Here is a 24082-nt window from a genome sequence, read left to right on the forward strand (position 1 = left end):
TTTAATGTTACCATTATATGTACAGCTGACAGTACTCATTGTAAAATTATGAAATGACTTGTACAAAGTATGAGAGAAAAACAGCACTTAAAAAAAAAACAACCTTTCTAGCTTTCAGGGTTGTTACTTCCTTCCTCTGGGAAGATGAATATAGTTTGTGACTGGAAATGAGGGGAAGATCACTTACACCACCCGTATAGAACAATTATGTGACACATTCATGAGTACTGCACCAATGTTTGAGATCCAGGTCAGATTTAAGCAACACATTGAAGCAACTCAGAGTCTGGATGCTATATAGGTTACCAGTAGTTTCAAACTATGTGTGAGTATAATGAGAATCCCTGGAGGGAAAATAATGTTCTTTTTGTACAACACTATTGAGAAAATTTAGAAGGCATGAGAAATCTGGGCTCGGATGGTAGATAGCCTTTCTTCCCTCTCTCTGTTTGCGAGTGGAACAGGAAAGAAAATGATTTGTAGTGGTACAAGGTACCCTCCACCAGGTACCATTTGGTTGCTTGTGTAGTATGTATGTACATCAAAATACGGAAGAAAATTGTGACTGCCTACTACATTAAGAAGTAATAGTTGAACTAACCTAAGCTTTGTGATTTACTTCAAATGTTTTGTCCCACTGATACACTCTAACAATCAGTGACTTGCATCTATAGCAGTCTTACAATTTGGAGATGTCAGTAGGCTTACTGCTTGGATATATTAATATTCCCTCATTGAGTACTTTTTATCTTAAGATCACATCAACTGGATTTTTGAGAAACTACATACAGGGAGATGGGATTGGCATATAGCTGTTTGTTTACAGAAAAACAGCGATCAAAATTTACGCATATCGGTAACACACACTGGGCAAGAGCACATATCTGGGCTAGAGCACTATACTGGATTTCGCCCCCTTTCCCTAGAAACCTTGGCTGGAGTAATAACTATTTGTAGCATAGTCTGAGGTCTACATTAGGTTGAAAAGCGATAATTTCGTCGACAGTTGTGGAGCACAGCGAATCAGAAATAAGGGTTGTGATAACAGATAGACGTGTGGCTTTGCCTAATATTGGTTTGCGGCGTATTTAAATGCACTTTCCCACATTTAATGCATTTCTCTTAATAAAAAAATAAAACTACTGGGTCATCCCAAAAAACATATATTAGAAAATGAACAATCATCCTACGTGTTTTGATGCATATTATTTACAGATATCGTACACAAACTGGAAAAATGCAATGGGCGTTCCACTACGTATCCTTTACCATACTTGATTTGTTTTTCCGCATTTGCTACTGCTGGTATGGGTTCAAAGACAAATTCGTGCTGCAAACGTCTCAGTGGTAGTTAGCCTACATTGGTAAGCTGCAGTTAATGCGTTAAAAACATTTATACACATTGTCCTCAATGCGTAATATGTGTTATGCTATAAATCACTCTGCCTTTCGACCAATAATTTGTTATCAGTTGGTTTCAATCAATCACGTAAGACTCTAATGTGTAACTTTGACTACGCTGCGGATTATTATGCCACCATAATCCAGATTATTCGCATTCAAACCTTCTTTCTACATCTAATTCTGTTAATGGAAGCTTCATTCAAACAATCTGGATTGATTTGACGTTCCAAAACAATAGCTGATGGCAAGTCTGTACAAACGCTGTGGCCAACGTGTGACGTCACTTACGTCAACAGAGCTGTTTACAGGTCTAGTCACCAGGCAGCGCTGTCACGCTTTCAGCCTTACTGATGACGTCATGAAGCGATTCCTCGGGGCCCGCGAGACGCACGTCCCATAATATATAACTGTGGTTGATTCAGGCGTCCTTCATCTTTGGTTAGCAAACACGATATATTCTCTTCCAGTATCCAAAAAGAGAGAATAAATCAAGTTCCCGTCAAATAAACATTTAACGTGGAATTTCCGCCATGGTCAGTGGAGATACGGTGAGGAAGACTCAATACTTTGGCAAATATTGCCAGTGGAGCCCATTTATTTATTTTATTTATCCATCCGTTGACCATAAATATTGTATGGATGTTGTCAAGCCATTTCAAAGAAATGGACACAAACAATATATACGTAAAAAAGTACAAAACAAAATAATACAATGAGGTTAATAATAATACAATGTAAGTAATATAGCCTATATACACCCCTGCTTGTTATTTTAAATGCATAGTCTGTTTTCATAAGGCTTTGGTTTTGTCACCCTAAACGGCAAGTCCTTACATACACCACACTGCTTAAGTATATATTTACATTACACAACAGCTGTCCTTTAAGTATGTAATGTAATGAATGATTAGGTACATATTGAGTATTTTCCATTTTGCCTTTATAAATATCATCAGAAAAAAAGTTATTGAGCTACATAGTCATTTACACAATAAAAACATTGTTCTACTAGAAATTTTTTAAATTCTGTTTTAAATTTGTTATCATCTTCTAACTGCCTGATGTTGACTGGCAGTGCGTTGTACAGTTTTGCACCGATATGGCTCACATACCTTTGTGTATTCGTTCTTTTTGTTCGCTGTGTATGGAGTGCTGCGCTATTACGGGTATTGTAGTTATGAAAGTTGGCATTTGTCTGAAAATCTGAAATGTGGGTCCTGACATACAATACACATTTGTATATGTATAATGATGGTATAGCAAGTATTCTAAGCTTTTTGAATATGGGTTTGCAGTGTGTCTGTGGATGACTGTGAGTTATTATTCGGATGGCCCTCTTCTGCAACAAAAAAATTTGTTTTAGGCGCCCTGTTGTGGAACCCCAAAATATTATTCCGTATGTGGCAAGAGATTGAAAACAGCCGAAATATGCCATTCTGGCACCCTCTGAGGTACAAACATTTCCAATAATTCTGAGAGCAAAACAGGCTGAATTAAGTTTCTGTGCAAGTTTTATTACATGGTCATTAAAATTTAAGTTTTCATCCAAATGAATCCCCAGCAATTTTGTGGATGTCACTCTGTCTAAGGCTTTGTCACCCACACCAGATCAAGATTTATATTTTGACATCTTTTCCCAAACTGCATATAATTTGTTTTATTTACATTCAATGTCAACCTGTTTGCATTGAGCCAAGAGTGGATGTAATTTGAACTTTATCAGCAGTTGTTGGTAGCAACTGCTTTGGTGCACTTATTATCACACTAGCATCATCTGCAAATATTATTGCTTGGCTGCATCATCTGAGGTGTAAAAATCATTTATATAGACAAGAAACAGTATGGGCCCTAAGATAATGCCTTGTGGTACTCCTATTTCTACATTTTTTTTACCTCTGATACTGAATTTATTTTGTGGTTGGAGTAAGTTAATGTCAGTCCTACAACCTGTGTTCTGTTTTTTTAGGTATGATTCAAACCATTTTTTTCCTATCCCATGTATACCCAACGATTCCAATTTTTCTAAGAGAATGTCCTGGTTTACCGTTGGTTGTTGGTTGGTTGTTTTGGGGAAGGAGACCAGACAGCATGGTCATCGGTCTCATCGAATTCGGGAAGGATGGGGAAGGAAGTCGGCCGTGCCCTTTCAGAGGAACCATCCCGGCATTTGCCTGGAGTGATTTAGGAAAATCACGGAAAACCTAAATCAGGATGGCCGGACGCGGGACTGAACCGTCATCCTCCCGAATGCGAGTCCAGTGTCTAACCACTGCGCCACCTCGCTCGGTCTGGTTCACCGTGTCAAAAGCTTTGGAGAGGTCTAAATTTACTCCTACTACACAATAATCTTTTTCTAGATTTTTGATTATTTGTTCAGTGTAGCACATTACTGCTGTTTCGGTATTTTTACGTGCTTGGAAGCCATGCTGATTTCTGTTAAGTAAATTATGGTCATTTATATATTTATTGATTCGGTGCTTCATCAGTTTTTCTAATATTTTCGAAAATGCTGGGAGGAGAGATATTGGGCGATAGTTTTCTACCTTATGCTTGTCGCCGTTTTTAAATAATGGCTTCACTTTTGAAATTTTCAGCCTTTCTGGAATAGCTCCTTCACTGAATGATAAATTGGCTATGTTTGCAAAGGGCTTTGTGATTTGTGGTGCTGTCCTTGTTATGATTGACACAGGCACCTCATCTATGCCAGCCAACATTTTGGGTTTCAAGCTTTGTATCACTTTCAACACTTCACCCTCATTTGTTGGCTCTACCCTCATCCTACAAGCTGTTTTTGGATATTCAGGTTTTTCTTCATTTGTAAATTTTAAGCTTAATGAGTTGTTGCATTTATGAAATAATTGTTGATATAATTTGGCAAATCTTGTTTATTAATATTGACATTTTTTTAAATTTTTGAGGCTAATGTCCTGGTTTTCACAACTCATCCCCGCTTCAGTCTTCACAATACCCCATATGGCTTTTGATTTGTTTTCAGACTGTCTTATAAAACTATCATTACTCATGAATTTTGCTTTAGCAATTACTTTTCTATATACTCTCTTGTAATTCATGACATATTCTATGCATTGTGGGTCTGTGGATGTTTTCATTTTGGAAATTAGTCTCTTTAGAGTTCCACAGGAAGTTTTGATGCCAGCTGTGATCCAAGAACTTGGCTTTGTATTGCCATGTGACCTGATTTTTGACAGCTTTTTTGGAAAACACATTTCAAAATATCCCATGAAAATGGAAGAAAATGTGTTATATGCATCATTTGTATTTGTTAGGGATAGTACTTCTGCCCAAGCCTCATTAGTTAGCATATTTATGAATTCTACACAGTTCTCTGTAGAAAAATTTCTTTTATACATGAAGTGTGTTTTTTCTCTTTCAGTAGCGTTGAAGGGATTTTGAGGACAAGAGCATTGTGGTCTGTTAATCCCAAATCAGTATTTGTCACTTCAACTTCTGTGCGTCCTACATTTGAAAATATATTATCAATAAGACTGATTATATTATTTGTTATTCTTGTGGGTGTGTGTATGTGTGGAAGCAGGTTGAAACTACATAACAGATTTAGGAACTTATCTTTTAGCCTACTTTCACTCATAAGATTAATATTGAAGTCCCCACACACAACTACAGTGGCTCTATCGGTGAACAGAGTGTTAAGCATTATTTCTAATTGGTTAAAGAATACGTCTGCATCACCAGTAGGTGGTCTGTATATTGCTATGACTATGACTATTCCCTGTATTTCATTCAACTGCACAACTGCAGCTTCAAAATGATTTTCCACACTCAATGATTCAGCTTCACACCTTCTTTTATAGCTGATACTTGGTTTGGTAAATATACATACACCTCCATTTTTGGTATTTTTTCTACAATAATGGCTTGCCAACTTTAACGGATGAATATTAATGCTACTTAGTTCAAAACGTCTGCACCAATGCTCCACAATGCACATGCAGTCAATATTTGCACTGTTCATAGCTACCTCAAGTTCTAATGATTTATTTCTAAGACACTGAATGTTTAAGCTTAGAATCTGCAGGTGATGAGGATGAGAACTGGTTACATTTGTATTTACATTTTGTGGTGTCATACTCCGTTCCTTGCTCTGGCGAGGTACCAAAAATCCTCCAGAAGGACAGGTTTTCTGCAACTTGTAGGTCGTTCACTGGGATATGGTGAGTTGCTTGCTGCTGTTGCTGGTGTAGCTCCCAGTGTCATTGATACTGTCATTTCTGTTGTTGTTGTTGTTGCTGTTGATGATGATGATGGTGTATCTGTTTCTGATAATTCAGGTGTTGGTTCTGTTGTTATTGATATGCTTCCTTGTGAACTGCTAGCATTTGGGGTGTTTTCTTGCAATGTCAGAACATCACACTTGTCTTGTAGTGAAGATGCTTCATTTTCAGATTCACCAAGTAGTTTGTGGGTCTTGTCCTTGAGGGGAATTACGTTTGAAGTGTCACAACTTACTTTCGTTTTGGCATTTACTATTTCTATTATTTTTGCAATTACGAAAATTTTTCCTAATCTATTTAAGTGGAAACCATGTCTAGTATGGAATCTCCTTCTTAGTTTGCTTATATCAATGAAAGTCACATTTTCGAATCGTTTGCATATCTGTTTCATCTCACTATTTGCACTTTCCACTTCTTTGTTAACGCAGGACCATTCTGCTAGGTCATGACGATGTGGTACTGAAAATACAATGACGTTAGTACATCTCAGTTCATACAGTCGCCTTTTTAGTGAAAGCAACAGATCTTGTTTTTCGTTTCTTGCGACGTCGTTTGTTCCCGCCAGGAAAACGGCAAAGTCTTTGTTGCTTAATGTGAGAATTTTTTCGCGGCTTATTGCAGTTGCTGTGCAGAATTTCGCACCTGGTTTCACCATGGAAGTTAAGTTCACATTGCTTTTATTACGAAAGTCAGTAGCTATGTTTCGCCCTTGGCTGTCTGAATATATTTCGATTTTTGTAATTGTTTTGGAGCTACAAAATGTAGGCCTAACTGAGCTGTTTATTTCCTCTTCCTTTTTCACACAAGCCGATAATCCATCGGAACTACATAAGGTCGGCAGATGTTTGTTTACTAAATTTACGTCAGATTTCTTATTTTTCTGCGTCAACGAATTCTTTTGTTCTGGCTTATCTACAAGATCCTTTTGCTTTTCACATGGTTCATGAGCACTATCACTAAACACTGCACTTCCACAATCTGTTGTGGAAAGTACTTGAAATAAGTTGTCGTGCACGAAGCTTACATTTATTTCACAATTCTTTTGATCTTGTACTTTTTGTCTGCGGCCGCTGCATTTTGTCCACTTTTCGGAAACTGTCGAACTATCTTGCAGAAAACGTGGCGTGTTCACTTCGGTTTTTCTTTCTTGAAATTTAGTAATATCCATTTTCAGGGCATTGATTACGAACTGTAGGCTACTAATTCGTTCATTTAGCTTCGTAATTTCGCCCTTGCAGTTTCCACACGATTTCTTTTTTGTCGCAAAATTTACGTTTTTGTGCAGAGACACATTTCGAACTTTTAGCTTCGACGCCATCTTGATAGAGTTGTGGCGATTCGTGAATGAGTCGTTCATTTGAACGATTCTAAATAAAGAATCGTAAGAATCGAATAGTGATACGGACGAATCGTCGTTCAAAAGAATCGTAAGAACGATTGCGTGTTTCCGAGTCGTGACGACTTCAAGTTCCAACGATTCATCGATTCTTAGTACGATATTCTTCCATTTTGCTAATTCTGTTAGTTCCACCAGTGCTGCCACTAAAAGGCTGTCGCACTAGACCAATATTACAGAGCCTATTATAGAGAATATAGGCTCTCTAACCAATACCTTTCTCGGCGGATCGGCGTGTAATACTGTCTTTAAACAAAAGCTTTTCAATTAATAATTTCAAGTTCGAGTTTTCGAATGTTATCGTGTTCAGATTCATACTAAATTTTAGTGAAGTAATGTAGCTGTATACGATTGAATCCTACTGTTTAGAAGTATGTCGTCTTCTCACGTAAATAGTAGTGACAGCGGCAAGTTGTCAGACAAATTTAAAGGAAAATACCTATGCTTTGTATTTAGAAGAAATGAAAGTTAAGCTAAATTTGCTGTGTGGGAGGACTGTCAGCTGCGTTAAGAATTACAAGGGTGATGTGGACTTGGAAAGACATCTTAGCACAGAAAAACATAGGATGAAATGAGCCAAACCACGTCTGCCTCACTGCTAGATTTTGTTACTATAAAACAGACGTCTGTAGTTAGATACGTTCAAGCCACACAACCAAACTGGCATACCACGTAATTTTGCACCACCTTTCGCACAAATCGACTCATCTTTCCTGGCATACTGAAATAAAACAATAGATGCAACCAAATCAAACGTGACCTTTCATCAATTAAGGCATTACACGTATAACTCGAGAATCACACTTGTAACGTCATATGCATGTTTACTCATAAATAAACTATTTCTGGCATATCTTATCATGACACAGTTCGATTCTAACCCCATTGACAATTTCAGACATGCCCTGCCATCTGTGAGTAAGATATAGAACTTTTTGCATTCAGTAAGAATCATGCCACCGCAGACTAGAATGAATCGTGAACGAATCGTAGGAATCGATTTGCAATGTGAGATTGAATCGTAGGAATCGAATCGGGAAAAAGAATCGTGTTGCCCAACTCTACATCTTGAAGATGACTTATCAGAGAAAAATCGCCATCCGGAGAAGCAAAGTTTAACAGCATCTCGCAAAAGATAAGCTGCAGTAACAAAAACATTACCAGATAAGGGGTCGGCATCTGAGACGTTTAACAACTTAATTGACTGAAGATCACATCAGCACTCAAGAAAAAAGATGCGGCCACCCGATGCAGCTTGTGCTCGACAAAAAGGGGGTTCCTCACGGAAAATAGGCGATGGTTCCATCAGAAAAAAGACTGTTCCAGTCCCCCAAATAGGAGCATTAACAGACACAATAAGGTTAGCGAGTTTATTAGAAATACAAAACCAACAGACGCAAAAAATGCCGAGGTTAGACCTGAGGGCAGTTGTATACAAGAAAATGCCATACCCAAAACGTAACGATCTGCACTGGTGATAGGGCTGGGCAAACGATACTCGCATTCGAAAGGCCTTGATATTTCCTGATACGCCATAGCGTTCGATACGGTATCGAGCTTGTTCGAACATTCACGTGACATTGGACTCATGCGATGAGGGTGCAAGGGATACACAAGAAACTACGAACTAAGCACAACAACATGCTACGGCTCTGCATAAACTTATAATTTCCTGAAACAGTGGAGGAAACAGCATTAAACCCTACCACTGCACAAACTCCTATTGTGTTTGAACAAATGTGTGATATGCGTTCTCATACAGTATGTATGGATATAAGAAACATGTAGGTCCATTTTTAAGCAATGGTAACAGACCAAGACGAAAATATTGTCCTCCAAAAGAAATTGCTGGACTGAACTCTGTATAATGTTTTATTTCAGTATGAGAGGCGGTAATGATTTACGACGTTGGTTGCAAATGAAAAGCTCATAAGGTTGAATAACAGATAAGAACTTTACCAGATTTTAATCAGTTTTAAAACAAGACAACAAAATCCAGATGAAACAATCAAGACAACTAATCAAGAATTTCATGTCGGACCAACGAGCTGTGTCGCATGTATAATAATAATAATAATAATAATGAAATGATGTATAATGAAAATAGAAAAAATTAAAGGATAGTGCAGTAAATGTTCTGCGTGTACGAAATTGTGCTATTCTTTATTCACTTTACCTTGTGTCGCTTCCCTTTGTGTGTGTGTGAGTGTGTGTGTGTGTATGTGTGTGTGTGTGTGTGTGTTCATCACTATATATATTTTAATTATATTTGTCATTTTCTTCTGTACTCTTACGAAATAGGATCATGGACTTCCTCTCCTACATTTCAACATTTCAATTGTAGACGCAGGCAGCCAACTCCAAGGATACTGGTGCCTCTCGAGATGAAGGAACTCCTCCCAACTTGGTTTCACTTCACTTCAATAAAAATACTTAATACTATCTTCTCTTATTCAGAATCACATATAATACAAATGTGGTGTCACCGCCAGACACCACACTTGCCAGGTGGTAGCCTTTAAATCAGCCGTGGTCTGTTAGTATACGTCGGACCCGCGTGTCGCCACTATCAATGATTGCAGACCGAGCGCCGCCACACGGCAGGTCTAGAGAGACTTCCTAGCACTCTCCCCAGTTGTACAGCCGACTTTGCTAGCGATGGTTCACTGACAAATTACGCTCTCATTTGCCGAGACGATAGTTAGCATAGCCTTCAGCCACGTCATTTGCTATGACCTAGCAAGGCGCCAGTACCAGTTACTACTGATACTGTAATAATGTACTGTCAAGACCGACGTTCACCATTAATGGATTAAAGTTAAGTATTCCACCAGCTACGTCCGTTTTTTCTAAATTCTCATTTCCTTGTCCTGTTCCAGACCTCACGCCAGCCTGCGTGAGCTAAAATGCGTGCCTTTCAGCTTCCTCTAGTAAAACGGTGTTGGCTCTCCTGCCAACCACAACATTGGCGACGAGGCCAAACCGCGTTCTTATCGATATTGCTCTGATTTACTTGTGTAATGGCTTCGCCACAATCTCCAGATGTACTGTCCGAATTTTATCGCTTACAGAATCAGCAGACGCAGGCCTTACTGGATGCCCTTGGACAGCTCGTCCAGGGTCAACGTGCGATGCAAAACGATGCGGCATCCGCCTCTCCACCGCTAATGCAGCCACAACATGCTGTTGCACCAACTTTTCGACCTTTTGATGCTGCACTGGAAAGCTGGACGGAGTGGTCACGCCAATTTGGATTCCATCTCGCAGCCTACAGAATTCAAGTTAACGAGCGGCAGCCAGTTTTTGTTGTGCTCAGTAGGGGTGAAAACGTACTGTGTGATAGTCAAATTATTTCCCCGATGCGACGTAGCACCTCTGTCCTACGACGAAATTTTGTCTGCATTAGATCCATATTTCAAAGAATCAGTCAATGTAGTTGTGAAAAGTTATACCTTCTTTCGTACAAAATGTACGGCAGGTCAGACTAATCGGGAGTGGGTTGCAATCTTGCAAGGCCTTACTAGGGATTGTGCTTTTGAGTGTCAATGTGGACTCCCTTATTCAGATACTACGGTACGTGATGCAATTGCGCAGAACGTTTCTGATGTTCGTATAAGGGATTTTGAAACTAGTCAATCCCTCCCTTCAACAAGTGATGGACATATTGGATCGGCAGGACACACTTGACTTTGCTCAGGAATCATTTGAAACTTCACCAGCCATGTGTCAGGTTAACCGGCCCGCCGGGCGAGCTGCATGGAACAGTAAACAGCCCTCGCGCCCAGCTGCGCCGCTGCTGGCAGGCTCTCAGCCTACGCAGGTAAGCAAATGCAGTGCTAAAATCATGCCCGCGGTGTGCTACTAGACATTCGCGTGAGAATTGCTTGTCATGCCAGGCTATTCGCTTTTTCTGTAATAAAAAAGGACATGTTCAGAGTGTTTGCCAGAAAAAGCTCAGATCGGAAACTCACAACCATTGCAGGCCCTTTGCGTCGCACCGGAATCGGAATCGAACCAAGGATACTCAGGCTCGCGATACTTTGCCAATGGAAATTCATATAGTCCATTCCACTCCGCGCAGTGCCACTCTCTCTAACAGTGACTGTGTTCGTCCCACAAATAGTGTGCATCAACATCGCCGGAGATCCCATCAAGTCGCAAGTGATTTTGTACCAGTGTCAGTTCACGTTGCACGAGACAGTCACTCTTGTCGTCAGCAGGACAATAAACTTTTTGTAGACTTGGACATTAATGGCAAAGTGATACCATTCCAGCTTGATACTGGGGCTGCAGTTTCACTGATCAATCAAGACACGTACAAACAGCTGGGCACACCTCCGTTGCGTGCCGCAAATGTTAAGTTAACTAGTTATTCCGGTCAAGATATCCCTGTGTTAGGACAGTGCAGCCTTCTTGCAACATACAAAGGACAAACAAAACTCGTGTCATTTTATGTCCTTTGTTCTTATTCTTCAGTGAACTTGTTTGGTTTCGATTTATTTCAGTTGTTTAACTTGTCTGTAGTAAATCAGGTCCTATCAGTGAACCAGACTGTGCCTTCAGACAGTGTTTCTCGTCTATGTGAAGAATTTGCAGACATTTTTGCATTGAGCCTTGGTTGCGCTAAGAACTATAAAGCACATTTGGAACTGAAAGTTCACGCGCAACTGAAATTTTTCAGAGCACGCTATGTTCCCCACGCATTGCGTGATGAGGTCGCAAAAACATTACACGATTTGGAATCACAAGGTGAAATTGAACGTGTGCAGGCTTCTCTCTGGGCATCACCCTTAGTAATTTTGCCAAAACCTTCCGGAAAATTGAGACTTTGTGTGGACTTCAAGGCAACAGTGAATCCACAACTAGTGATTGCAACTTTTCCTTTACCCTGCCCGGAAGATCTTTTTGACAAACTGTGCCCGGGTATATATTTTTCGAAGTTGGACCTAGCGGATGCGTAGTTGCAAATACCGGTGGACGAAGAATCACAGCGCGTTTTGGTGGTTAACACGCATCTTGGTTTGTATCAATTCAAACGACTGCCATTCGGGTGTGCATCCGCCCCTGCATTGTTTCAGCAATATCTACAAACTGTTTGTGCGTCGGTCCCTACTACAGCAAACTATCTGGACGATATTGTGATCTCCGGAAAGACGGAAGAAGAACATTTAGCCAATCTCAGAACATTATTTCAGGTCTTGTGACAAAATGGTCTTTGCTCGCAGAAGGACAAATGTGTGTTTTTTGCTAGGGACTTGCCCTACCTGGGACATGTACTCAATGCCCAAGGCATACATCCCAGTCCCGAGCACCTTCGTGCCATACAAGACTTGCCTTTGCCGCAGAATTTGAAGCAGCTACAGAGTGTGCTGGGAAAAAAAATGGTTCAAATGGCTCTGAGCACTATGGGACTCAACAGCTGAGGTCATTAGTCCCCTAGAACTTAGAACTAGTTAAACCTAACTAACCCAAGGACATCACAAACATCCATGCCCAAGGCAGGATTCGAACCTGCGACCGTAGCGGTCTTGCGGTTCCAGACTGCAGCGCCTTTAACTGCACGGCCACCTCGGCCGGCTGTGCTGGGAAAAATCAACTATTATCATAACTATGTGCCGCACGCCTCTTCCATTTCAGCTCCGCTTCATCGCTTACGCCGTTAAGGTGTTCCATTCGTCTGGACGATGGAATGCGAACGCGCCTTTCGCCAGTTGAAATCGGCGTTGCTTTCCAATACTTGCCTTACACCATTCGATCCCCGGAAGCCCCTTTTGTTGATGGTGGATGCATCGGATTTCGGGATCGGTGCTGTGCTTGCGCACAAAGATGGATCGCCCTGTTGCCTTGGCGTCCAAATTGCTCTCGTCCGCGCAAAGAAATTATTCACAGATCGAGAAAGAAGCATTGGCTCTCGTATTTGGTGTTACAAAGTTTCATCATTTCTTGTATGGTCGTCACTTTACCATCATCACAGACCACAAACCTTTGACATCGCTTTTTCATCCGAACAAGCCTGTACCTCCATGAACTGCGCAGAAATTCATTCACTGGTCTATTTTCCTCTCGCAGTACCGCTACGATATCTTGTATCGGTCCACTTCTAAGCACGGAAACGCCGATGCGTTGTCCCGTTTGCCTGTTGCTGAGGATAGAGCATTCGATTCCTCCGAACTTGCTTGCATGTTCATTGATGCGGAAACCGATGATGTGGTCGAATCGTTTCCGATTGATTTTCGTCGTGTAGCTACAGCCACAGCTGCTGACCTTGACCTTGCTACCGTTCTGCGTTTTGTTGCTACGCAATGGCCCTTGTCAATGTCACGGATCGGGGACCCGTTGGTTCGCCGATTTTTTGCTCACAAGGAGAGACTTTCTGTTCGACGTGGTGTTTTGCTGTTGCGTTCTGATAATGATCAGTCCAGGGTCGTGGTCCCACGTTCGTTACAGTCCTCTGTCTTACAGCTTCTCCACCAAGGACGTTGGAGTATAGTGAGAACGAAACAACTTGGTCATCAGCACTGTACTTGGTTCGGAATCGATGCCGCGATTACGAATATGTGCTCTTCTTGCATGGTGTGTGCCGAACAACAATCAGCACCACCGCGGAAATTCTTTGCATGGCTAAAAGCCACTTCCCCTTGGCAATGCTTACACATCGATTTTGCTGGTCCATTCTGGAATGCTCGATGGTTGGTTGTGGTAGATTCATTCAGTAATTTTCCTTTTGTCGTCCGGATGTCTTCCACGACGTCATCTGCCACCATCCAAGCGTTATCTGCTATTTTTTGCATTGAAGGTCTTCCACAGACTATTTTTTCCGACAATGGCCCACAATTCATGTCCACAGAATTTCAGTCATTCTGCAAGGCCAATGGTATTCAACATCTGACGTCCGCGTTGTTTTTGCCACAGTCTAACGGTGCCGCTGAACGATTGTTCAGGACTTTCAAGTCACGGATGTTGAAGTTGAAAGAGTCGCATTCTCGGGAGGACGCGTTATTGCTCTTTTTGTCCTCGTATCGCTCTCAGCCCCGAGATGGTCGCTCGCCGGCTGAGTTGCTCCATGGTCGTCATTGTCGAACCTTGATGTCTTTGCTACATCCGCCACATCAGGTTCCTGTGCAGCGGCAGACACCTGCTTTTGCTCCAGGCGACGTTATCTACTATCGTCACTACCGAGGTTCACGGTGTTGGCTCGAAGGGCGCATTCTTCGCTGCCTCGGACGCGCTATGTATCTGGTCTTGGGGGCCTCTGGTGAGGTGCGCCGGCATCTCAACCAGCTGCGCCTCTGTCGTCACATGGGATCTGCCGCTCGCCGTCTGCTTTCAGCGACGGTGCCGTCCGGTCAGCGCCCTGGGGACCCATCTACTGGCTCGCCTTAGCCCCAGGTGTTCCCGACGCTGCCTTCCATTTTGCCCCATGGCGACGCGCCGCCGCCACCGCCGCCACCGTCTGTTCTCCCGCCGGCGACGCCCGCAGTGGACGCTTCGCTGCCGCCGCCGGCCGCCTCCCTGCGTAACGCGCCGCCGATCGCTTCCCGTGACCAATTGTCCTCCGACATGGAACTCTTGCCCTCTCCGGACCATATGTCGTCTTCGCCCATCGGGTGGCCCAATCCGATGGAGGTCGACCCTTCGGCCCCTCCTGTCTCTCTGCGGGCGCATACACCGCATGTTGGCGTGCAGCCTGGAGCAGGTTTCCAGGCGTTTCCTAGCTCCCCGCGGTGCGAATGGCAGGGTGCGGGTGGCACAGCCTCCCCTGTTGTTAGGCTCCCCACCTCGTCGCATACGTCAACATGGGGTCCTCCCCATGGTGGGCGGAAGCCTTATGCCACAACCGTACGCCGATTTGCGGGGGAGGAATGTGGTGTCACCGCCAGACACCACACTTGCTAGGTGGTAGCCTTTAAATCGGCCGCGATCCGCGAGTATACGTCGGACCCGCGTGTCGCCACTATCAGTGATTGCAGACCTAGCGCCGCCACACGGCAGGTCTAGAGAGACTTCCTAGCACTCGCCCAGTTGTACAACCGACTTTGCTAGCGATGGTTCACTGACAAAATACGCTCTCATTTGCCGAGACGATAGTTAACATAGCCTTCAGCTACGTCATTTGCTACGACCTAGCAAGGCGCCAGTACCAGTTACTATTGACACTTTAATAATGTACCGTCAAGACCTACGTTCACCATTATTGGTTTAGAGTTAAGTATTCCACCAGCTACGTCCGTTTTTTTCTAAATTCTAATTTCCTTGTCCTGTTCCAGACCTCACGCCAGCCTGCGTGAGCTAAAATGCATGCCTTTCGGCTTCCTCTAGTAAAACGGTGTTGGCTCTCCTGCCAAACACAACAACAAAACACTCGTAGGTCGTAAAACATCTTAACGATCTTTCTACATACGAGTGAGTGAAACAAAATCATGTACAAAGAAAAGTGAATGATGTTTTTTGTTCATTTGTCTGGGCCTTACCAGGCGTTCATAATTAATGCCTTTGCCGATGCTTCTGTCATTATCGCTGTTTCGTTCATTTTTTTAAAATAAATTTTAACTTTACCATATCCATGGGGTGTTTCACCATGTACCTAAACAAGTAATAAAGTGACTGTAATTCTTATCTTGAGAATAAATTACAGCAGAATGACCGATCTTGGAGATAGTGCCGCCAGACCTCGCCAGATCACGAGACCATCGAAAGCTCTAGAGTTACACAGAATCATGACCGCAATTTTTTTATTTTGTTATTAGTTTTCGTTGTTACATGTGACCTGCAACACAGAAGATTTTTCAGTTCGTATTTCACAGTTATGTTTATAGTTGTACAAACCCTGGTTAAGCTCTATTGCCGAAATAGCGCGAAAAACTTGTTGCACGAACCCGGAATAACGCCTAACTGGCGAATAGACTCGGACTAACTTAACCGAAGGTTTTTGGCTGGTTAGAGAGCTTAACCGGGCAATAAGTTTTCAAGATGGCAGGAACAGTCACAGAAGGAGTTGCAGACAACAATAATGAGATTTTGTCCCAACTGTTCAAGCGAATGAGGAAGGAGAAAAAAATGAACTGACATCTATTTCGAATTCATATCCAGATTTCGCTTAGCAAAGGACGCCGTACTTTGTCTTTGCAATGTTGCATGTGAGAAATTGGACCATATGACGGACAGGCGGTATCATTTCCCTGTTTTCTAAAATAATACTGTTTATTTGTAGTAGTAGGCATTTGGTTTCAGTACTTCGTGAATTCCGCCATCTTATATATGCAGACCAGGCACATTAAAATAACGATTTGTGCCAAAATAGTCTTATTTATCTGTCGTTTGTTACAGTTTTTGCGGTAATGGAAAGGACTGTTTTGTTTTATTTACCAGTGCCTTAATAGATATAACGAAATCGAAGAATCACACCAGTTATGGGTACTATTTATATTAAAAGCTGTTTCAGTTTTAGACAAAAACATTGATTTTTTATGTAACAAAACAGTTTGATAAAACGATAGTGTTCCAGTTTCATTCAGACATTACCTCAATAGCAGAAAGTGTATTTCCACTCTGCTTTCTTTTAGGAATGACTTCTTGTATAACTGATATAACGTAATATTTGCGACAGTTCCCAAAAGATGTTGCTTGACGATATTTAGTCTAATTTTAAATCACCAAGAACACGCGCCACTTGGCCTGCTTAAGACTTCTTTATTCACTTTACCAAGCAGCTACCCCAGAATCATCACATCTTTGCTGCCAAAGAATAAACAAAAATTTTTTTAAAGATATAACATCATGTTATCAGTAGTGAACTATAACTATTACCAGTCTTGGCACCTTCATAAAATACAAAAATTCCATTTAGATTTCATCACTGTTGCCTTTACACTACTCCCCCACCAGTAACATGGTTACGAATTAATACATGAAAATGAAGGAATTTTCTTAAAAAAAATTCAGAACAACATTAACATAAAACAATAAAAACATATTGGAATGATAAAAGATATGATACAAAATAATTACAAAAACTTTTTGCAATGTCTCCACAGAGACAACTGCTCTAAGAATCGAAGTGGGAGCCTTATAATTAGTCCTGACTTCGATACTCTGATATTTTGAGATGGTTCCTCTGTGGGATGTTGTGGCTCAGTGTCCTTGGAAAAGTTTGGAAGTTGCTTCTCTGATTCCCATTTTTCATGCAGGAGATAAGTTGTTTAAGTCTGTCCACTAACACATTTATGTGTTTGCACTTCCTTTTAATAGTGAAATATTTTTCATGTCATGAAATGACAGGAAAGGGAGCATCATATGTAGGTTTTAATGGTTTCCTAACCCTGTCACATCTCGGGAAAACATGGGAACAGGTTTGCAGATCTTTTGGGACAAATACTGATCTTGATTTGCTTTGTGTAGGCCTACTAGGTTTCAGATGAAGCATTTGCTTTTGCAAATTAGATGGAAATGAATCAAGGTCAATCTTTGTAGTGGGCTCTTCATAAAATTCACCAGGAAGTCTTCTAGTTTTTCCATATACCATCTGTGCAATGGAATGGTTCGATGTTTCTCGCACTGCAGTGCGCAACCCCAATAGAACAGTAGGCAGAATTTCTGTCCAATTGGAACTGTTATGGGCCTTGATTGCAGACTTCAGAGTTCTATGTAGTCGCTCAATTTTACCATTGCATTGAGGATGATATGGCGTTGTGTGCTGAATTCTCATTCCGCATACTATGCCCAAATTATTAAACAACTGCGATCTAAACTGTGATCCTTGGTCAGTGATTACCTGTGATGGTACACCAAATCTTGCAATTCAGTGCTGGTAGTAGGCTGTTGCCACTTTTTCAGCTGAAATATCTTCAAGTGGTATGACTTCCATCCAAGATGTGAAACAGTCAATACAAGTTAAAGAATAAGTCATGCCATTAGAAGGAGGAAAAAGTCCGATGAGGTCAGTGTGTGCAACACTGAAACGTTCATCAGGTTCTTCAAACTTCTCTAGCGGTGATTTTGTGTGCCGAATGACCTTGATTAGATTAGATTAGATTAGATTAATACTAGGTCCATGGATCATGAATACGACATTTTGTAATGATGTGGAACGAGTCAAATTTTCCAATACATGACATAATTAAGTTAATTTAACAACATGATTAAGTTAATATAACAACTTTTCTTGTTTTTTTTTTAATTTTTTTAAATTTATATCTAAAATTTCTTCTATGGAGTAGAAGGAGTTGTCATTCAGAAATTCTTTTAATTCCTTCTTAAATACTTGTTGGTTATCTGTCAGACTTTTGATACTATTTGGTAAGTGACCAAAGATTTTATTGGCAGTATAATTCACCCCTTTCTGTGCCAAAGTTACATTTAATCTTGAATAGTGAAGATCATCCTTTCTCCTAGTATTGTAGTTATGCACACTGCTAAGCCTTTTGAATTGGGTTTGGTTGTTAATAACAAATTTCATAAGAGAGTATATATACTGGGAAGCTACTGTGAATATCCCTAGATCCTTAAATAAATGTCTGCAGGATGATCTTGGGTGGACTCCAGCTATTATTCTGATTACACACTTTTGTGCAATAAATACTTTATTCCTCAGTGATGAATTACCCCAAAATATGATGCCATATGCAAGCAATGAGTGAAAATAGGCGTAGTAAGATAATTTACTAAGATGTTTAACACAAAAATTTGCAATGACCCTTATTGCATAGGTAGCTGAACTCAAACGTTTCAGCAGATCATTAATGTGTTTCTTCCAATTTAATCTCTCATCAATGGACACACTTAAAAATTTTGAATATTCTACCTTAGCTATATGCTTCTGATTAAGGTCTATGAGGTGCGGCTAGAAAAAAACCGGACTGATGCTGTAAAAACATTTATTTACAATTATTTACAATTTCATGTTATCTCCTTCAATGTACTCTCCTCCTCGGTCTCTACACCGCTCCATACGAATTTTCCACTCTTCATACCAATGCTGCAGATCATTTTCGGTAAGTCCATACATTACTTCCGTCGCTTTTTCTTTTACTGCTTCAACAGTCTCAAATCTAGTTCCTTTCAAAGCTGACTTGACTTTAGGGAAAAGAAAAAAGTCACAGGGGGCCAAATCAGGTGAGTAGGGTGGATGATCTAAGATGGGAATGTTGTGTTTTGCCAAAAACGTCTTCACTGACAACGCACTGTGAGCTGGGGCATTGTCTTGGTGAAGGATCCATGACTTTTTTCTCCACAAATCGTTCCGTTTTCTCCGTACTCGCTCACGTAGGGTAGCCAGGACGCTAATGTAGTAATGCTGATTCACTGTTTGTCCCTTTGGTACCCAATCAATGTGCACAATCCCTTTGATGTCAAAAAAAAACAATCATCTTTGCCTTGAATTTCGATTTTGACATTCGTGCTTTTTTTTGTCGTGGAGAACCAGGAGTTTTCCAATGCACCGATTGGCGTTTAGTTTCGGGATCGTAAGTAAATAACCACGATTCATCGCAAGTAATAACATTTTGTAAGAAGGTGGGATCACTTCCAATGTTTTCCAGGATGTCAGAACAAATCATTCTTCAGCGTTCCTTCTGTTCAATTATGAGACACTTTGGAACCATTTTTGAACACACTTTGTTCATGTTGAAACTTTCATGAAGAATCTGCCTAACACTTTCCTTGTCAACTCCTGTTAACTCAGACACTGCTCTGATTTTTAAACGGCGATCTTGTCGAACAAGTTTACCGATTTTTTCAATGTTTGCATCAGTTTTTGCTGACAATGGTCTGCCAGTGCGAGTGTCATCACTGGTGTCTTCGCGGCCATCTTTAAATCGTTTAAACCACTCAAACACTTGTGTTCACGATAAACAATCATCGCCGTACACTTGTTGTAACATTACAAACGTTTCACTTGCAGATTTTCCTAGTTTGAAACAAAATTTGATGTTAACACGCTGTTCTTTCTGTACACTCAACATTTTCCGACGCACAGACAAATCGTCAACTACTTAAAACAGACGCCACGGGCAGACTGCGTGCAGGAGGCAAATGAAACTCGAGCAGTAGGCGGAGCGAGAGTCACGTGACAGGCCACGCGACTTTCAGCCTTATTGCATTCGTTTTATTGTTTCACCAGTACTAGTCCGGTTTTTTTCTAGCCACACCTCGTATATTTATTAATGGCATCATACCATTTACTGTACAGAACTGTATGTACTGTGTCTTATCAAAATTCAGTGAGAGTCCATTTACAAGGAACCACTTAGTAATTTTCTGAAAGACATTATTGACAATTTCATCAGTTAATTCTTGTTTGTCAGGTGTGATTACTATACTTGTATCATCAGCAAAGAGAACTAACTTTGCCTCTTCATGAATATAGAATGGCAAGTCATTAATATATATTAAGAGCAACAAAGGACCCAAGACCGACCCTTGTGGAACCCCATTCTTGATAGTTCCCCAGTGTGAGGAATGTGCTGATCTTTGCATATTATGAGACCTGCTTATTTCAACTTTCTGCACTCTTCCACTTAGGTATGAATTAAACCATTTGTGCACTGTCCCAATCATGCCACAATACTTGAGCTTCTCTAGCAGAATTTCATGATTTACACAATCAAAAGCCTTTAAGAGATAACAAAAAATCCCAATGGGCGGTGTTCGGTTATTCAGATCATTCAAAATTTGATTGGTGAAAGCATATATGGCATTTTCTGTTGAAAAACCTTTCTGGAAACCGAACTGACATTTTGTTAGTACTTCATTTTTACACATATGTGAAGCTACTCTTGAATACATTAGTTTCTCAAAAATTTTGGATAAAGCTGTTAGAAGGGAGATTGGACGATAATTGTTGACATCAGATCTATCCCCTTTTTTATGCAAAGGTATAACAATAGCATATTTCAGTCTATCAGGGAAAATGCCTTGTTCCAGAGAGCTATTACACAGGTGGCCAAGAATCTTACTTATCTGTTGAGAACAAGCTTTTAGTATTTTGCTGGAAATGCCATCAATTCCATGTGAGTTTTTGCTTTTAAGCAAGTTTATTATTTTCCTAATTTCAGAGGGAGAAGTGGGTGAGATTTCAATTGTATCAAATTGCATAGGTATGGCCTCTTCCATGAACAGCCTAGCATCTTCTAATGACCACCTGGATCCTACTATATCCACAACATTTAGAAAATGATTATTAAAAATATTTTCAACTTCTGACTTTTTGTTCGTAGAGTTTTCATTCAATTTGATGGTAATACTGTCTTCCTGTGCTCTTGGTTGACCTGTTTCTCTGTTAATAATATTCCAAATTGTTTTAATTTTATTTTCAGAGTTGCTGATTTCAGACATGATACACATACTTCTGGATTTTTTAATAACTTTTCTTAATATAGCACAGTAGTTTTTATAATGTTTGATAGTTTCTGGGTCATTACTCTTTCTTGCTGTCAGATACATTTCCCTTTTCTGGTTACAAGATATTTTTATACCCTTAGTAAGCCATGGTTTGTTACATGGTTTCTTATGAGTATATTTAACTATTTTCTTGCGGAAGCAGTTTACAAATGCATTTACAAAAGTGTCATGAAATAAATTATATTTTAAATTGGCATCAGGTTCACGGTATACCTCATCCCAGTCTAACTGCTGTAGGCTTTCCCTGAAATTTGCAATTGTTAAATCATTGACTGAACGTACTACTTTGGAGGACTGTTTAGTACTGCTGAATGGAGCTATGTCATAAATTGTAACTAGCTGTGCACCATGATCAGAAAGACCATTCTCAACAGGCTGAGCATTTATCTGGTTAAACTTATCTTGGTCTATAAAGAAGTTATCTATCAGTGAGCTGCTATCCTTTACCACCCGAGTGGGGAAATCAATAATGGGTGTCAAATTGAAACAACTGAGTAATACTTCAAGGTCATTTTTCCTATTACCTTCTTTCAGAGAATCTACATTGAAGTCCCCACAAATAATAATTTGCTTCCCCCTGTCTGACAGATAGCACAACAAGGAGTCCAAACTTTTCAGAAATAGATGAAAATTTCCCGATGGGGACCTATATAGTTACAATTATAAATGTGCCTTTATTTAATTTAAGCTCACAGGCACGTGCTTCTATATGTTTCTCTACACAAAACTTTTTTGTTTCTATACTTTTTGCACAATGATACGAGGGCAGTTCAATAAGTAATGCAACACATTTTTTTTCTGAAACAGGGGTTGTTTTATTCAGCATTGAAATACACCAGGTTATTCCCCAATCTTTTAGCTACACAACACTATTTTTCAAAGTAATCTCCATTCAATGCTACGGCCTTACGCCACCTTGAAATGAGGGCCTGTATGCCTGCACGGTACCATTCCACTAGTCGATGTCGGAGCCAACGTCGTACTGCATCAATAACTTCTTCATCATCTGCGTAGTGCCTCCCACGGATTGCGTCGTTCATTGGGCCAAACATATGGAAATTCGACGGTGCGAGATCGGGGCTGTAGGGTGCATGAGGAAGAACAGTCCACTGAAGTTTTGTGAGCTCCTCTCGGGTGCGAAGACTTGTGTGAGGTCTTGCGTTGTCATGAAGAAGGAGAAGTTCGTTCTGATTTTTGTGCCTACGAACACGCTGAAGTCGTTTCTTCAATTTCTGAAGAGTAGCACAATACACTTCAGAGTTGATCGTTTGACCATGGGGAAGGACATCGAACAGAATAACCCCTTCAGCGTCCCAGAAGACTGTAACCATGACTTTACCGGCTGAGGGTATGGCTTTAAACTTTTTCTTCGTAGGGGAGTGGGTGTGGCGCCACTCCATTGATTGCCGTTTTGTTTCAGGTTCGAAGTGATGAACCCATGTTTCATCGCCTGTAACAATCTTTGACAAGAAATTGTCACCCTCAGCCACATGACAAGTAAGCAATTCCGCACACATGGTTCTCCTTTGCTCTTTATGGTGTTCGGTTAGACAATGAGGGACCCACCGGGAACAAACCTTTGAATATCCCAACTGGTGAACAATTGTGACAGCACTACCAACAGAGATGTCAAGTTGAGCACTGAGTTGTTTGATGGTGATCCGTCGATCATCTCGAACGAGTGTGTTCGCACGCTCCGCCATTGCAGGAGTCACAGCTGTGCACGGCCGGCCCGCACGCGGGAGATCAGACAGTCTTGCTTGACCTGGCGGCGATGATGACACACGCTTTGCCCAACGACTCACCGTGCTTTTATCCACTGCCAGATCACCATAGACATTCTGCAAGCGCCTATGAATATCTGAGATGCCCTGGTTTTCCGCCAAAAGAAACTCGATCACTGCCCGTTGTTTGCAACGCACATCCGTTACAGACGCCATTTTAACAGCTCCGTACAGCGCTGCCACCTGTCGGAAGTCAATGAAACTATACGAGACGAAGCGGGAATGTTTGAAAATATTCCACAAGAAATTTCCGGTTTTTTCAACCAAAATTGGCCGAGAAAAAAGATGTGTTGCATTAGTTATTGAACTGCCCTCGTAACTTTTGACATATATGGCAATTCCTCCTTTCTCCATATTTTCTCTCATTACATGTGCAGAGAGCTTATATCCATTTACATTTACCTTATCCATATCAGTAACAATGTGATGCTCAGACAGGCATAGTATATCTATTTCATCCTCAGCTTCTAAATCTTCTCAACAAAGCAGAAGCTCATCTATTTTATTCTTTAAACTCCCAATATTTTGATGAAATATACTTACATTATTTTTAATTATACTTTTATGAGAACCTTTCCTTATTCTAACATTTGCGGTACTCTCCTGTCTGAGTTTCTCATTGTGCTTAGGCCTAGTTCCTATACCAGTGGTCACATGGTGTTCAGAGAGGCAGATTATGTCAACTGGGTTGGGTGACTTTAATTCATCAATGCAACTACCTAGGACTGAGATACAAAGTGGTGGAGATCAAATTTCTGGTGACTGGTGAAAATTTATAATTGACAGCTGTGATTGGTGATCCAATGTGCTAGAATTGTGCTGTTTAATTTCTTGCGTAAACTGAAGAT

The sequence above is a fragment of the Schistocerca americana genome, chromosome 2, assembly GCF_021461395.2.
Source record: "Schistocerca americana isolate TAMUIC-IGC-003095 chromosome 2, iqSchAmer2.1, whole genome shotgun sequence".
NCBI classification, from domain to species: domain Eukaryota; kingdom Metazoa; phylum Arthropoda; class Insecta; order Orthoptera; family Acrididae; genus Schistocerca; species Schistocerca americana.